The 18205-nt window shown below is 45.2% G+C and overlaps 1 protein-coding gene across 4 annotated transcripts in view; it reads left to right on the top strand.

Moving 5' to 3' along the window:
- Positions 1-18205, top strand: part of POMGNT2 (protein O-linked mannose N-acetylglucosaminyltransferase 2 (beta 1,4-)) — a 95923-nt gene that overhangs the window by 34606 nt on the left and 43112 nt on the right. For 2 of the 4 annotated variants that reach the window (XR_010922331.1, XM_067561824.1), the window contains exon 1: positions 17306-17617. The exons of 1 other annotated variant lie outside the window; for it this stretch is intronic. The gene's annotated coding sequence lies outside the window, so the exon portion shown is untranslated. Of the gene's footprint in view, positions 1-11261; positions 11422-14156; positions 14373-17305; positions 17618-18205 lie in introns of those variants that run through there. One more of the 4 variants, XR_010922330.1, reaches the window with a different exon arrangement.

Here is an 18205-nt window from a genome sequence, read left to right as displayed (position 1 = left end):
CCCTAGCCTCTATCATTCCTACCCTAGACCCAGGAGACTGGTATGCGGCCCTCGATCTCAAGGACGCATATTTTCATATTTCTATCCTACCAGGACACAGAAGGTTCCTGAGGTTCATGGTAGCTGGTGTCCACTACCAATTTACAGCCCTGCCATTTGGTCTTTCGTCTGCCCCCAGGGTTTTTACGAAATGTATGGCGGTGGTGGCAGCGCATCTGCGCCGCAAGGGAGTCCAGATATTCCCATACCTGGACGATTGGCTGATCCGGGGCAAGTCCAGGGCCTATGTCAGGAACAGCCTGGAACTCACGTGCGCAGCATGCACCGACCTGGGTCTGCTCATCAACGAGCAGAAGTCCATTCTCACCCCGGTGCAGCGCATAGAGTTAATTGGGGCCACACTAGACGCCACCCAGGCCAGAGCCTACCTCCCAAGGCTCCGCTTCAAGGCAATGGCTGCCTTGATAGACGACCTTCACAGGTCCCCCACGACGACAGCCAGGCGATGCCTTCAGCTGTTGGGACACATGGCAGCCTGCACGTATGTGGTGCGGTTAGCTCGCCTCAGACTCAGGCCCTTTCAGATGTGGCTAGCCTCAGTGTATGCCCCAATCAGACAGCCTCTCAATAGGATAGTCACTTTACCTTCCCCAGTACTGGCTTCCCTACTTTGGTGGAAGGACCCGAGGGAGGTGTTGAAGGGAGTTCCCTTCAGGGAGGTGGTACCGTCGGTGACCTTGATCACCGACGCTTCCGACGTGGGGTGGGGAGCACACATCACTGGCAACCTCAGCACCCAAGGGCGCTGGTCACCAAGCGAGATGTCTTTGCATATCAATGTCAGGGAACTCAGAGCAGTCCGCCTCGCTTGCAAGGTCTTCCTCCGGTTCCTCTGGGGCAGAGTGGTACAGGTCCTAACGGACAATACGGCAGCCATGTTCTATATGAACAGGCAGGGGGGAGCACACTCCTCGGCCCCGTGCCAGGAGGCCACATTGCTCTGGGACCTGGCAGTGAGGCACAACTTCCACATAGCTGCCTCTCACCTCCCGGGGGTCAGGAACGACGAGGCGGACCGCCTCAGCAGATCGTTCCTCCCCTGGCACGATTGGTCACTACACCAGGAGGTGGTGAATTCCATCTTCCACAGATGGGGGGTTCCCCATCTGGACCTGTTCACATCAGCCTGGAACAAGAAATGCTTGAGGTTCTCCTCACTCCGAGGGCGCGAACCGGGCTCTGTTTCCGATGCGTTCCTGATAGAATGGACGGGGGCCCTCATGTATGCTTTCCCCACCGTCCCCTTGCTATCCAGAGTCCTCTTGAAAATCAAGAGAGACAAGGCAGACATTATACTGATGGCCCCAGCTTGGCCGAGACAGCACTGGTTCAGCGAATTGCTGGACCTGTCCATAGCCACGCCCCTGCCGCTTCTGAGGCGGCACGACCTGCTCTCCACCCGGACCTGGGCTCCCTCCACCTGACAGCGTGGAGACTATGTGGTTAACAGAGGGTGAGAGAACCTGCTCCATTCAGGTGCAGCAGGTCCTGCTTAGCAGCAGGAAACCTTCCGAGCCAAATGGAAGCGGTTTACATGTTGGGCTCAGTCCCGGGGTATCCTACCGAGCTCCTCGCCTATACAGGCGATTTTGGAGTACCTCCTACACCTGAAGCTGCAGGGCTTAGCACTGGCCTCTCTCAAAGTACACCTGGCGGCCATCTCGGCTTTTCACCAGCCGATGGAGGGCAGATCCCTGTTTTCACACCCCATGTCATCTAGGTTCCTTAAAGGGGTGGAGAGGCTATATCCCCAGGTCCGTGACCCGGTGCCTCCCTGGGACTTGAACCTGGTCCTCGCCATGCTGGCAGGACCCACTTCGAGCCCTTGGCGACATGCCCATTGCTCGTACTCTCCTGGAAGGTGTCCTTCCTAGTGGCCATTACATCGGCCAGAAGGGTCTCTGAGATAAGGGCCTTAACCTCAGAGCCTCCCTATATGGTTTTTTACAAAGATAAGGTCCGACTGAGACCGCACCCGGCCTTCCTGCCGAAGGTGGTGTCCCAGTTTCATTATAATCAAGATATCTTCCTCCCTGTGTTTTTTCCCAAACCACATGGCTCGGAGGAGGAGCGGAGATGGCACTCCCTGGATGTCAGGTGAGCCTTGGCCTTCTATCTTGAGAGGACCAAGCCCTTCCGGAAGTCGACGCAGCTGTTCGTGGCGGATCGGATGAAAGGCTCACCTGTCTCCACCCAGTGCAACTCCACCTGGATCACCGCCTGCATCAAAACCTGTTATGAGCAGGCAAAGGTACCGCTTCCAGGGGCTGTAACAGCACACTCGACCAGGGCCCAGGCCTCATCCGCGGCTTTCCTGGGAAGAGTGCCCCTGCAGGATATCTGCGGAGCAGCGACCTGGTCGTCGGTTCACACCTTTACGTCCCACTACGCCATCGTACAGCAGGTGAGAGAGGACACAGGGTTTGGCAGAGCCGTCCTGGCAAGGGCGGCGCAACACTAACTCCTACCCACGTCCAGGTATGGCTATTTAGTCACCTATATGGGAATGGATATGAGCAATCACTCGAAGATAGAAAACAGGGTTACTTATCAGTAACTGTTGTTCTTCGAGATGTGTTGCTCATATCCATTCCACACCCACCCTCCATCCCCACTGTCGGAGTCGGCAGAAAGAAGGGACTGGAGGCCGATGGGGTTGGCAGTGCCCTATGTACTGCGACATGGGTGCGGGACTCCAGGGGGCACCTGAGCCGACCCTACCGGTACTGCTAAGGGCAAAAAAGTTCCGGGAAACTGTGCACGGAGCACACACACACCTATATGGGAATGGATATGAGCAACACATCTCGAAGAACAACAGTTACTGGTAAGTAACCCTGTTTTTTCTTTGATAATCAAAGGGTTTTACAAATTTTGTATAGTGTGAATGAACAGCATAAAAGATTTATATATGTACATTGATTTTTTTCTGGGAAGCACTATGAACACCTATGATACCATATTAAATAATAATAAATCATAACAAATAATATCTAAGGGCAAACGGCTGTTTTACTGCAGGGAAAATCTATTGGAAATCAATGGGTTGCACCAGTGTGTATCCATGTGTAAGATTTGGCTGTAAATGATTAGCACCAGATTAGCACAGTGCTGGCAGTAGGTTTTAGATAATATACAACACAAACTAGAGAGTTTGTCTGCTTACCTATAAATGCCTGCAGGCATGTCACATAACCTCTTGCTTCAGTTTCCCTATATGTAAAGTGAGGGTACTAATATCTACCACAAAATGGTGGTATGAGGATTAGATTCTAGTTTGGGACTTCGATGTAAACTGTGCTACATGGCTCTGACCCAACTCCCATTTTAATCAACGCAAAGGCTCCCATTGACTTGAATGGCAGTTGAATCAGGTCCTACGATTGCAAAGTATTGTACTCTTCAATTACTAGTAATGCTTAACCATGCAGTCCTAGGAATCACACAACATGGCATTTCTCAAAATCATCTTTTACTTAAGAAATGATTTTTCTCTCAGTTACCGATTATTTAATTATGTAGCCCACTCTGCAATATTATCCTAGCAGGTGTTTCTTTAGTGCTGGTGGTGGCCTCCTTGCCTCTACAATCTATTTGAGACATTGTTTTTCCCTTGAATGGTTTGAATATCAGAAGGGGGAATTATTGTCTACGGCTGTCGTCTCAGGATGCTGTTTGTGCTATTTTGTCCTATGCTAATAAAAGGCGTGTCACTGAGATGCTTGTGTAGCGATTGTTAGGCTTACCCCTTAATCAAACGAGTAATTCCAACTGGATGCAATGGGATGCGACAGGATTATGGGTCGAGAGACTGTGTCCGTCCGGTCTACTGTCTATTTATGGGGGGAGGAGGGGAGGGGAGGGAGGAATGATATCTATAAAGAGAATATATCATCTGTAAAATTCCAGGCATCAGAATTTATTTATGGATAATGTTACTAGCAGATGAGTTGTGTGTGCACTTCTCACTATATAAGGTATTTATGCAACAGTCAAACAAAAATACCCCATGGGGAAAAAAAAAAAGAAAAAAAAGTATATATTAGTGGCAAGACTGAGACCATGTCCCAACTACACTGCATATCAGGGCCTCTAAGCAGATGAAAGGCATCTTGTAACATTATTTTTGTAACTTATAAATCTGGTTGTGTAAGAGCTCAGCTCCCATTTAGGCCTAGATGAAGGCCAGATTTTCAAAAGTGCTCAGTATTCACAGCTCCCATTGTGATACCTGTAGCCAGATTTTTTTTTTAAATCACTTTATTTTGGTGTCTAAATAGAAGTGGAGTTCTTCTGAAAAATGTGGTATTGTAAAGATATCCTGCACTAAGAGTGAAACTCACTCTTGTACAGAGGGACTAGCACAAGGGCTAGGCATTGCCTAAGTCCCAAAAATAGGATTTAAGTGGTGCATAGGCTAGGTGAGGGCTCTTTGAACAGGGGCAAATTTCACCCTATGATTTTAACTCTTTTGAGACGACACATGATTTTTGTGACTTAGTCTTAATTCCAAAACTAAGATTTCTACTACCAAGGCCATGAGAGCAAAAAGCCTGATTCTATACTTTGTTCCTTCTTTCTAGAGACTGAGACCAGATAGCATAGTTTCCCTAGTATTTGTTTGTTTGTTTCAGGTAGAAGGATGTGCTGTAAGAAAGATCAGACCAAACGCTAGTGTTTTATTATATAATAATACACTATACATCAGCACAAACTGCTCACAAAGGGCTAGACTGGTCTTTTATTATACTCAACTTTGCATAGGGGGCAGCACATAACTGCTGCTGTAGGAGAAGATCCAGCCAAGGAACTGCGACTCTCTGTCACTATTTCTTCTTTGATCCTCCCTGCTCTGGAAAGAAAATAAGTTAATTTCCCCCCTCTTCTGTTCTACTCTCTGGCGCATAGCTATGCTCCTAGTCTGGAGAAGGAGTGCCAGATGTGCACAATATGTAGTGAGATTCAGAGAGGATAATTTTACCCTTTAAGCTGGAAGGTAGCATGGGAAACACTAGGCTCACATTTGGGAACACAGGAATTGCCATACTGGAATAGACCAGTGGTCCATCTCATCCAGTGTCCTGTCTGTGACTGTGACAGGACCAAACGCTTCTGAGGATGGTTCAAAAAATCCTGAAGTGAACTATTACAGAATAACCTGCCTATAAGGAAGTTTATAAATAACCCTTGTCTGTTAGTGGTTGGCTTATGCACTGATGTTGGAGGAATTATACAGTGTCTCAACTTTTTTCTTAAAAAATATCTTGCTGAATGTACCTGTGGATGTTCTAATTATCCCTGTGACATTGACTAGGTTCAGCCTTGCCGAAAGGAAGGCCATCATTGAAGATCACATAATTTTACTGAGATGCAATAAATTCATATATTTAAACCACACTTACATCAAAGAAATTCTTGTAAAATAAACTGTTCATGAAGTTACTATATTGTTTGTGCCCCAAACAGCCATTTCTGACAGCATTACACCTTGGGAAGTACAATAACTGGAGTAACACTTTTTAAATAAGCCCAACGCTTAAACAATCGTAACACATTGTGCAAAACTCATCTGCAAGGAAGGATTTTTATTAAATATCTGGAATGCCAAAGAAACTGTCGAGTGTGGTTCCTTAGTTTCACTGGAAAGATCCTTTATGTGAGGCGTAATTTGTGCATATGGAAAAAAGATTAAAGTTGTTTCACCATAGGGTGCTACTGTATAGGTTAATTGCTACACTAATCTGTAGATGTTCTTTTGATATAACTGTTTTTGTACTGTGCACAGCAGGTTGTTTAGGTTGTCTGTGAAGAAAATGGAAAAAGGCCCAGTGGGGGCCGGAAGTACTGTATGTTTACTATCATCCACCTTGATCCTCATAACATTGTCTGCATAGATGTGCCTGTAATTTAAAAAAAAAAAAGTAGTAAGGCAGTCACAGGAGTTGCTGCTGCCGTGGTGCTGTCCCTTGAAAACAAAGGAATATAAGGAGAGATGTTTAAAAGCCTACACTTTAATCCGAAGTGTCAAAATGAAAGAGAACTTAAATTGCCTGCGAGATTTCAGGAGTGATGCAGAAGGGCTGTGTTAAAATAAGTGAACCCATGGAAACCATTATAATAATATGTCTGAGATAGGATCCATAGACCCTGAGTAGGGGACGAGGGGTCATTTTTGTTTGCTCTTGCTCCAGTTTGCAGTAGGACCTAGCTGTAAGGAAATGGGAGGAGGTTCAGCTGTGGATGATTTTCCTCTCGGAGGGAAGCATTGAAAGACAGCGTTTTTGGGGGGGGGGTTAACCTACAATAGGTAACAGAAGCTTCATGGGAGAAGAGAAGCTGATGCTGCCTGAAAGCTGCTCTGCATTTTGATGGGCTGCCTGCAAGGAGACAAATTCTGTACCCAAGAGATACCGTCTGACAAAAATGTTATCGGTTTTGGCTACAGAAAGCCAGAACCCATGCCCAGAAAACAACTGAGGCAGAAAGCTCTCATTTCAGTGCGTAAGATCTCTCATGAGTGGCCACATGCTGAACTCAGGCTTCAGCTTCAGGGAGCTGTTTTCTGTACAGAGGGAAGCCATGTTCCTCTTATTTATTCCAATCATGGGTTGTCCATGATTTCATTCTGCCCTTACAGTAAATAAAGCTGATGTCAAAGATCAAGTGGTTCTAGTAAGTTTCTATGCAAGTTCACATATTTTAAACACATTCATATAAAATCAATGTTATACTAGAACTACTTGATCTTTAACATCCTTACGGTATGCCTGAGACAAGTTAATGTCACTTTAATAATTAGAACACCCACACCTAAATGAATCATTATTATTGTTTAATGTGTTTAAAACATGAGGCAGAAGTGCAAAGCAAGTATGTATTTTGGAATGACATATATAGTATTTAATGTGCAGTGACAAAAGCAATGTCTGCAGTAATACCACCTTGTTCAGAGAGCCCACCATATCTCCCACGCTAAACTGGACGTTAGATGTAGAAAAATTAAAGTGCTGCAGAAGGTAATGTTGGTAATTTGACAGCTGGTATTCTTCTCTCTGAATTAGCACTGAGCCAAATCCTCAGGGGGAAGATTGCTGCCATAGGTGATCTCTTTTAAGTGAGACATAAACCACGGTTTTGACCACTTGAAGCAATTACAGATACAGTGGCACTTTCCTCAAGATTAGGGATGTTAGTTCCAGGGTCCTGCCTATTCTGAGGTCAGATGCCTTCAACGGATGGGATTGTTACGAAAGAGAAGGGTTCATCAAGATGTGTCCCCTTTCCACCACTTCAGCCTTGTTAAGGTTCAGTTTTGGCCATGGCCTCTTCATTTCATGTACTGAACACGGAAAAGCAGTCAAAGCTTGGAAAGAGTTTTGTTTTCGTTTGATGCAAAGAAGATATAGAGCTGGGTTTCTTTTACATACAATTGACACGTCAGATCCTGCTGTCTCTCTAGCTCTTCCAATGTCTTTATGGAGACATTGAAAAGGGGGGAGAAATAAAATGAGCCTTATAGAACCCTGCATGGGAGGGGTCCAGCATCAGAGGAGCAGTTCCCCATTATGTCTGTTAGATCAGTCTGAGAAGAAAGACCTGAGCTGCTGTAGGTCGTTCCATTCACACCACCACTTCTTGGGGTGGGAAGAGAAGCAGTATCAAATGGCAAAGAAAGAGCCAGCAGGTTTAGTATGGACATATTTGTAGCGCCCCTCTCCACCTTGTTACCTTCTTTAATGCTAATTTGCTTATAGATTTTGATGGACAGGCCTGGATTCTTATGGATCCTGCCACCCATCCAGCAGGGCATATCTGCTTCCCCCCCATGAATTTAATTGACAGTGCCTCCACCCCCCTCGCTCCTTCCTGGCAGCGTCACCAGGGCAGCTTGGGAAGAAAATTCTAACCACAGGATAACTCCTATTTACTAGCCGGATAGTTGGAGACTCTCAAGGCATAACGCAAACACATACAATATATGCTACACAGCCATTATATTAAACAGGAGACAAATATAACATAACAGGGTAAAACACTGTTCTTAGGATCACCAGTCACACGACCTGATGTAGCAATTGTAAAATTAGCATCCCGTTGGTACGCGTACTTTGTTGGGGCCCTTGATGACCTGTGACCACAATATCTCTGGGCAGTGGTTTAGCAGTGTTGCTGACTGGGTTCATCACAGCCCAAAAGGCTCACAAATAGGAGAAGGTGGTCTGTCCCTTTGCAGGTTTAATAGGCAGCAGATTATTAAAATCCCCAAAATCCTTACTCCCTGGCTTGAGGATGCCGTTCAGGGAGCAGGGGTTTCCCAAACAATGTCCCTGACTGACTAACTAAAAGAAGGTGCACTCACACGCTCTGGGAATGATCCTCAGGTTCAGAGATGACTCTGGACTCCTCAGTCACTGCAGAGGGGCTGGTCTCTGCTGGCAGGGATCCTCTTCACGCAGGCATCAGGCTGCTTCTGCTCCCAGGATTTCCCCTCACCACCAAGGGGTGCAGTGCTCCAGGTGCAGATTACAAAACTACACCACAAATCCAAACTTCAGTCTCCCCCCCCCCCCAGCGCTCCAGCACACTCACAGCAGACCACGGCCCTAGACTAGCTGCCAGAGCAGAGCTTGCCATATGCTGGTGACTCTCCCTTCTAGGGAGCTGGGGACTAACTCAGCCTGCTGGGGGATGTTTTCCCAACAATCCTCTACAAACTGGGAGACACCTTGGAGTGGGAAGGGCTCAAGCTGAGGGATCTTGCTTCCCAGTCCCCAGGGACCAGTTCTCAGGGGGAGCCCTGAATGCAGGCCTGGGTTCACCAGCTCCCCACACAGCCAGTCCTGCCCCGTTCCCCCTTGGCTCCAGCCTGCCCCAAAGTGGGCTCTCCCCTCTTCTGAGCTCTGCAGGAGGGGCATCTTCATCCCTATTGGTTGTGGGCAGACTCTGAGTCTGCCTTGACACCCCCTCCCTCAGCTAGCAGCACACAGAGTCCCAGGATTCTAGGTGATCTCCTTGGGGGTTACATACTGATACTTCCCTCTTTTATGGATTGGAGAGGGTCATCCACCAGTGCAATCAGCCGTGTTTTGTTCCTCTGACCAGATCTGGCAACTGGATTAGGAAAGATCCGGGATGTTGGCAACAGAGAGGTGACATTGAAGAGAATGCTTCTCTGTTAGCTTGCTTAGAAATGGAGGGTTGGAAAGAAGGAGGTAGTTTTGCAAGGCTGCTACCATCAAGTGAAGGCTTCTCTAGAACTGGAAAGATATTGCATGAATTCCTTCTTAAAATGAAATACTGACAATAACTGTCAGCATTGGCCCTAGATGTTCCCCACTCTCTTTCACAAGCCAAGAAGGAAACAGATCAGCCATGGCTGCACGGTAGCTGCTTCTATCACTTTTTCTGGAGTGAGTGTGTGTTATAAACTGGAGTGGACAAGAATATGGCTGTTTTGCACATTGGCACACCACCCCTATTATGAGCATATATGTGCAAGAAGCTGTAGGTTGGGTTCCCATGACAGCACCGCTGTTAGGGGAATTGGGAGAGCTCATGTTCACTTGGGTTTGTAATGGTGGCCTGGGGCAGGTGGAGTGCATTTCTTCTTTCTAAAATGACTTCCTGAGGCCATCCCTCTTAACGTACTCCACTCACTCAGTGGAACAATCAACTGGGAGACCTTGAAATTGAAATTTGCAGAGTTTTCAGGCCCCTCACTTTCTCCATCTGTGGGAATAATTTGGGCTAGTAGTGGCGTTACATTTACATAACTCCTTTAACACTGAAGAACCCCAAAATGCTTCATAAGTGTATATAATAGTACTGTATATAACTAATTTCTACTGCCACTGAAAGGCAGGCCTGTCTGGCTAGAATGAAGCAGCAGTTTAACAATGCACAGCAAAATTAGACATGAGTGAAGGCTATCATAGTCAGCTGGAATTGCAGGAGGAATTCAGAGAGAGAGAATGTGCTGCAGCAGAAATACTTTTAATAGAATAAAAATGAAATTCTCTCTAATGTTTTGGCTCTGTCATTTTCATTGATCATGCAGAATTACAAGTGTGTGATATTAAAGTGATGGTTGGAAATAATGAGTTTTGCATCCATCTATACTGAAGAGTCTAGCTAAAAGTGGTAAATGCATGTGGTATATTTCTTCTGTGGTTATTTTACTATTAGTCTGCATTTAAAGCATAGGCAGCTTATTATATCTTTAAAAGTAAAATATAGTGAAAATAAACAAGGTATTCATTCTATAATATCACTGAGATCTCTACATCTTGTATCCCCCAAACTGTCTTGTTATGAGTGAATTATCTATATTTAATGGTATACTTTCCAAAACCTTTTGTGTCTTGATGTGCTGCAAATATTTTAACTCATGCAGCGGCAGTCAGCTGCAGAAGGTTCTAAGCTATTCTTGTTAGAATTCGCACAGAAGCTCAAAAAACAAAATCAAAATCACCTATTAAAATTAGGTTTCCATAAATATACTCCCCAAGCTATACAGAATTTTATTAAGGGATTCAGCTGGGTAGTTAGAAGCTACAATACAATCATGAGAAATTTTTGAAGGAAAATATTTTTCCAATCACAAGACAGCTGAAAATATGTGTTAAAATCCTATGCATGGATCTCACGGATAAACGTAAGAACCTCTTACTTAGAAAGAAGACAAAGGTGGAATGTGTGAAAGCAGGATTGCATCAGATCTCTTTTCCTTGTTATAACTATGCAGAAGAACCACCACCCCTTTTCTTTTGTTAGAAGTAGTGAGATTTAGAAAAGAGAAATTTATTTGTTTTCTCCATGAAGATCTCAAACTATTTTATATTTTTAAAAAACCCCAAACCCTAAAAAAGTGCTGTTTCAGGTTTCTTGACTATCACCTATCAATGTTGTTACTCCTGTTGCTCAAGTAGCAGCAGCCTCTGAGGCGGTACTGAATGCTGAGTGTTCAAAGCCTGCTGATGTTTTGTGATGGGAAGGGGATTTTTACAGTTGTGAATAACAGAAGTTGTTTTTACCCTTTTCCTTTTAAAAAACCTGGAAAATTATTCACAACAAAATTGTTAAAAGAACATTATTTAGGTTGCAAAGTCAAGAAAGTGAGGAAATGATATATTTATGGTTGCTGTGCAACCTTAATTCATCCCTTGTACATATGCAGTCTATAATTAATTTTTTCCTCCCAGGACCTCATTCAGTGCACAAGATGGACAGCACACAGTGGATGGCTGACTTTTTTTTCCTGATGTAAACATAACTAAACAACTTGCAATATATGATGGAGAGAATGGAAGGGATGTATTTTACAAAAGGAAACTGGGCTGTTCCTTGGTTTTACCTGCATCTGTAAGTTGTTATTGTTAATATACTCATGAGTCATAATGACACAGAGTACAGGTGGCAGTGAAGTTCTGCAGTTTGTCCTGGGGGCTTATGGAGAGTTTATTCATTGTTAAAAGGGAACCAGGATTTTTTCAATGCATTCCAGTGCAGTGGGAGGAGTGCATCTCTTCCAGGTTCAAGCAAATAATTTTTTGGGCTGCAAGAATCAAGTGAATATATACATAAATTACATATTTAATAAATTCCACTGCCCCCCAGCAATCCTGACTAAAGGACTGGTGCTGTATCCTGCAAAGGGCTCAGCAGTGCCAATTCAATCACATCCAGGGCCCCCTGCAGACCACTTGGTTGGCTTCACATATAATCATTCCCTCACATGAGAGGGGGAGCTTATGATTAAAACAGACTATGTGTGAGGGAAGGCTCGAAGGAGAGGAGATCCAGGGACAGACAGGCTTGGGCGTGGGGGAGAATAATGGTGAATAAAAGCAGAAAGGCTTAGTGGGACAGTGAGAGAGTAGGACAGACAGGCTGGGACAGTAGCAGATTTGGGAAGGGGGAGCAGGAGAAAGCCTTCACAGGACACAACAACTGCAAATGGCTGAGGGATGGATTGGCCCAGAGTAAGCTCCTGCTAGGGAGATCAGGAGATTGAGAGGTATGGTGTCCCTGAATGAAGCCCTTGATTCTGGAGAGCAGGAGGTGTGGGGAGGTGGGACAGGACACAAAAGGGCTGAAGAATCCGACAGTAAGGTAGATGGGCACCATGGGATAGGATGTCAGAGCTGGAACTCAGAAATAAGAGAGACCTGCACCCATGAATATCCCATTCGCCCGTCTCACTAAGGAGTGTTCACAGTGATGGGGGACTAGTTCAACCCTAGAATGCTTTGGCATGACAAGGCAGGTGGAGAAGGCAGCTCATATCATTCCTAATGTGGTGTGTGGAGTGGAGGAAGGAGCAGCTGAGCATGTGCAGAACTTTTGTTCACTCTTCCTGCCTTGATGGGAGAGCACCCTGGCTGCTGTTTTGGCAGACAATAAGAACTGATCCTGGGAGTTGAGGATGTTCAGCACATTACAGACAGGCCTTGAAAGGCTGTGTTTTCATGGAATTTAGTATAAAGCTGCCCACTGCGTCCTGAGTCAACATATCCCTATTTTTGTGGTATCACAGATTCTGCTGGACTGTTCCCCTCCTCTGTTACTATATCTATCATTATGTCACCTTTTTACACAAACACAAAAAATAGCAAAGCGTCATCAATTAAATAATGGAATGACGTAACCTGCTAAGAGTAGATGAGAAATGATTGATTGGTGTGATTGCCTGAGAATATTCACATGACCCTAAAACATAATTATTGTCATGATCACCAGTGTCTGCTCCTTACAGCAAGTCTATAATTGACATGAATGTCTCAGATAATTTATGTAGCAACAAGACTTTCACACTTTCCAACTTCTGATATTTCATTTACAACTTGCTAATATTTCATAAGATAGTCACTGCATCACACAGGGAAGCTTTTTCTAATATTATCACAAAGTTACTGAACATCTGTTGATGCAGACTGTCATTGAGTCCCTCAGTTTTGCTGTCTTTTTAACTTATCGTCATTACCATCGTCCTACACATTCTTTTAGACCATGGAAATTTTTACTTAGTCATGGTATTAGATGGATGTAAGCTTCTTTCTGCATCCAAAAAGGGCATCTACTTAGGGTTCAGCATATAAATCTCTAAGCAGTTCTGTGGCAGGGGATTATTTTTTTCCTATGTCTCCTTATTACTTGCATATGTAATACCGTTTTAATGCACTTACTTTGTGCTTTTTATTTTGGATGCCGTTGTGACCCTTCCGTGCCTAGGGTAGCCACCTGAAAATGCCAAGATCAGGGCAGGCTGCAAAAGGAGAGCAGATTCTCCCAGCACTGGTGGGTGACACTGAAGTCAGACTTCTCAACCAGCCACAAACAATGCTTCTGACTCCCCACACTAGTTATCAAGAAGCCAAAATAAAGATGTACACAGCCCCCTTTACTGCATTTCAGTCTCCGGCTCCCAATCAGCCACTCGGTCCAGTAAACTCTATGCTCTTTACCAAAAAGGTTTCTCCTGACCCCAAAGGGTCAGCCACAGTCCAGATCAATATAAGTTTAGATTTTACCCAAAATACCATGCTGCCAGCCAATCTGTTAGTAAATAAAACTAAAGGTTTATAATAAAAAGAAGCTGATTAGAAATTTGGTATATGAGACCTCTTTCAATCAGTCAGTTCACAAGCCAATATCTCATTAAATTATTTTAGTCCTTCTGACGGCTTTTGTACTAATTCTAGGGTGAGATTTTTCAAAAGTGCTCAGCGTTGTTTACCTGTTCCCAGGGAAATCAGTGGTAAAATTCATGTGGATTTCAACTGGAGTAGATTTAGACCCACAGTGCATGCTCTTGAAAAATCCCACCCTTAGTGTTTTTTACAGAAGATAGCTCTTTGTTACATAATCTGCATCAAAACACAGATTGGGGGAGGGAGTGTTCAGCTATTAAAACGATAGTCATTTGGGGAAAATCAAATTTAGCAGGGGCAAATGTTTCGACAGTTAAAGCCTTACATTAATTTACTGAAAGCATGTTTAACAATTTTGTTGCTCTGGGAGTATTTAATTATGCATGCAAACATGAGTGAACATGAGAATTACTGCGATGCCATTAATTGTTGTTCTCATTCATTCAGAGTATTGCATGGGTGTGGAAATAGGAAGTTCCCCTGACAGAGGGCCTGAATGAATTCAATGGCAAAACACCTGTTGACTTCAGCAGACGCAGGATCAGGCACAGTTTTTGTAAGCTTGTATGCTCACTGAGCACTGGCTCCATCCTTCAGAGGTGCCATCTCTCTATGTAATCAACATTAGTCTCGTGATTTTAGTGTGTTGTTTTAAAGGCTGATGATGATCTCAGAAGAAGCTGGGGCTGTCTTTTGAATTCTGTCTGTTTAAAATCACCACGTCCCCATCACTACCCTCACCCAGATGGCCATCACTTCCTTAGATCCTGCCTCTAAAAAAGATGGCTACTATCTTCCATTGTCTCCAATGGGTTTGAAGCCAGGCTCTCTCTAATGGAAGTTCCTGCTCCTATGTATATAATATATAATATACTTCCATGTATAGTCCAGGCAGGAGACACTGAGGGGATAGTGGAATGTGGAGGACAGGTAGGGACTGTGGGGGCAGATAGACTGAGGAGCAAGGGAATGTCAGGGTAAAGAAACTGGTGGGGGGACAAGAAATTGAAGAAAAAAGGAGAATGGGGAAAGAGATCGAAACTATGGGAGGTAGAAGAATGAAGGTGAGCAAAAGACTGGAAGGAAGAGAGATGTTGGGGCAGATGAATGATTGGGAGGGGGATGAGAATGAAATGGTAGGGAGAAGGAGTGATAGGAAGAAAGCTATGAAGGGAAGTGACTATAAGGTTGTGAAGAGAGGCAGGGATGGGGCAGGGCAGGGGGGTGGTAGTGGTAGAAAGGATAGAATGGCAAATCCACCCACTTAGTGGCAGGGAAAGGGTAACTGGAGTCCCTTTGGACACAGTTGGGGTGAGGCCTTGATTTTTCAACTTTAAATGATCTCACACACACTGTGTTGGAGCTTCTCCTTAAAGGTTAAAAAATCAGGAGACTGGCCCAAAACCATTTAAAAAAAATCTCATGAGCAGTGACCATAGCGTGAACCCCAAAAGTTAAAAAATTGAGTCAGACTCCAAAAATCATGAATTATTTTTTTATAAAACATGTTTTGGTCTTTTTTCTTTTTTTAAATTTCTGAACTCCCCTTGCCCATCCTGTGTGTGTGTGACAATTTGTGTTGCCAACTTTCCCAGAGTAAAGGGATCTTGGCCCCTGCTGCAGCCTGATAGTGTGGAGCTTCCAGTTTCTTTCCAAACACAGTGTAATGGATTGATTTAATTATGTGTCCTCCCTCCACCACATCAGCCCACCCTTCAGCACAGCAATTAAATACACAACCCCCACATTTGCTTGTCCCTCCAGCTTCACCCATGCTCCTGGGGTTCTTCACACACATACAGCCCAGGCATGGGAGGAGGCAACTGCAGCTAGGTCACCTCTTCTGCTTCGGTAGAGACCAGTTCCAAGGGTTATTCACCCCTTCTCTCCCTTCCTTGTTGCAGTAGGATGACCAGATAGCACGTGTGAAAAATCGGGATGGGGTGGGAGGGTAATAGATTCCTATATAAGCAAAAGCCCCAAATATTAGGACATGTCCTATGTTGCCAGGATAGACAGGAGAAGCAGAGAGCCAAGTGACCCACTATTCCCACAAGAAGATGGGGGAATAGGGCTTTGTTGAGCTCATTTGCTCCCTGCTCCTCTCATGTGAGAAAGCTTTTGGCTAGGCTATTTCTTCTCCCCTATCCCAGTGCCCTAAGGGGAGGAGGGAAGAGGTCTGTCTACTTCCTGTAGCAGCCCTGATTGCTGGCACTTCTTGGGAAGTGGGAAATACAGCAAATCAAAGGGGGTTTCCTCAGGCAGGCAGGGATGAAATTCAGGAAAGGTCTGGAGTTTCTGGCTTCATAGGGAGTCTAGCCTTTGCCTCCAGTACCAACCAAATTCATGTAAATCGCCAATAAATCCTGAGAGTTGGCAAGTAAGAATAATCTTCAGCTTCCAGTTACTTCTTTTTAAACATAGTATGGTATACTTGTGCATAGGGAAACTGAAAGATGTGAGTGCTTTTGTTTATGTTTAAAATGCAGCCTCTGGTCTCCTTTACCTTACGCTGTGGGTTCTTGAAATTAGTGAATCTCCTGAGCCCTGTGGTTTGCTTTAGGAAATCTGCAGATGCCAGGGCCCATCTGCACAGCTCTCAACTAAATGGCTTTTGCAAGGTTAGTGGAAAAATCAGAGCTGGTGTTTCCCACTTCTATGCCCTTTCACTCCAGAACCACCCTTTTTTGTTTCCATCTATTTGTAAAAATGTAATTAGCACTTAAGCAGTGCCATTATTAAGCACTTAAGCAGTGCCACAATTAGTTGCGGTTTTGTGTTTAAGGAAACAGAAGTGAATGCTAATTTTTGTTTGGTAATAAGTCAGTCAACCCAAAGCACATTCATCCCTGCATGTTGCTTCCATCTAATCTATCTTTGTAAGGTTTTATAAGGTCACCCTTCACCCTGGCATCTGAGTTTATGTTTGTTTACCATGGCCTTAAAGCTAGCTCTGCATTTTTCATCCTGACAATAAGCAGGTAAATCCAAAGTAGGTTTACAGGACCCATTTCACATCTGTTGATTGTGCACTCACACACACTTACATCTGCTGTGTGAGTCATAAAAAATTGTGGTTCATCCATTTAAAAAGAAAAATATTCCCCAGTAGAATGAGTAGGGGGAAACCCATGTGGCCTGACTAAAAATAATTACTGGAGACACAAAGTGAGTAAGGTAGTATCTTTTATTGGACCAGTTGCTGTGAGTGAGAGAGGAGCTGAGCTCATACAGGGCGGTTCTCTAGGGTCTATGGAAGATCTGGCCTGGGTCCTGAAGTAGAGCTCTGTAAGCTCTAAAGCTTGTCTCTTTCTTACCAACAGAAGTTGGTCCAATAAAAGATATTAACACCCCCCCCCTCCGCAACAAGCTGCGCCCAAGAATCAGTAAAATAACTATAGTGTAATTAGTGTTCAAGAAACAAGTTTTTTCCTCCTCCCCACACACACACTGCCCGGAATACCTGAAGTAAAGTAGGACTATATTACAAAACTACAATTCCCACAATGCATTTTGGTGGTTGAGGCGCTGGTACAAAAAAGGGAGTGACCCTGCATGGTCACTGAGCATGAGCAAGTGCCCGTCCTGCTTGAGACCAGCAGTGCTGGGCACAGGGACTGCACGAAAACTAGAGAGCACGTGCAGGCGGGGGGGAGGGGAGCACGCGCTTGCGGCTGCCGGGTTAAAGGCAGCTTGCGAGGACTGCTGGCTGGGCCGGAGGAGCTGCTGCTGTGCGTGAGAGAGACTGGGGTGAAGTTGTGACTGAGGTGCCACTGGTGGGCGGAGACAGAACGCGGAGACTCTGCTGGCGGCGGGCCGCGGCGGCACGAGGAGGAGGAGCCTGGGCAGCTGTTGCGGCAGCTGCAGCGTCCTCCTAGAACCAGCAGCCGCAGCCCCGGCGGTGGCAGGTGAGGGGCTCGGCCTGAGACTTGGCCGGCGGGATGCGCTGCGCTGCGCTGCGCGGCGCTGCAGGGCCCGGAACAACGGGCGGCGCTTGTTTTCCAGGGGGTGTAGCGAGGCCCCGGTGTTCTCTCTTGCGGGGACGCTGAGGCAGCATGCTCCGTGTGCTGAGCAGGGACTGTGAAACCGTGATCTCAGATACCAGCTAGGCGAGGGGGGTCAGGTCAGGGTGCCATTTCTTGCACCTGCAGCCTGAAAGGAGCTTGTGAAGTAGAGGCTGAATATATAATTTGAGAGGGTAAATGGAAAGAAATTCGAAGGGGGGAGAGGAACTGGAAACTTCCTGGGATATGGAGCTTGGACATGGGAGACTTTTCCCCACCTGTAAAATGGGAATGATACTAGTCATCTTTTAGACGTCAAAGTGCTTTACAAAGAAGCTAAGTGCTATATAGGAGCTAGGAATTGTTGTTCCTTTCTTTTTTATCACTGTCACATGTGTGTTTTTGTTTTTTTTAATTCGATTTAGCATTTTCTCTCCTGAAAGCACTGGGAAAAATTGTCGGAATTCAAGCACTGATCCTGAACTTGTCGTG

This window comes from Emydura macquarii, unplaced genomic scaffold, assembly GCF_026122565.2.
Source record: "Emydura macquarii macquarii isolate MOO-44397 ecotype Brisbane River unplaced genomic scaffold, CSIRO-AGI_Emac_v2 contig_2422, whole genome shotgun sequence".
NCBI classification, from domain to species: domain Eukaryota; kingdom Metazoa; phylum Chordata; order Testudines; family Chelidae; genus Emydura; species Emydura macquarii.
Note: the sequence above shows the minus strand (reverse complement) of the source record. Positions and strands in the feature narration are given on the sequence as shown.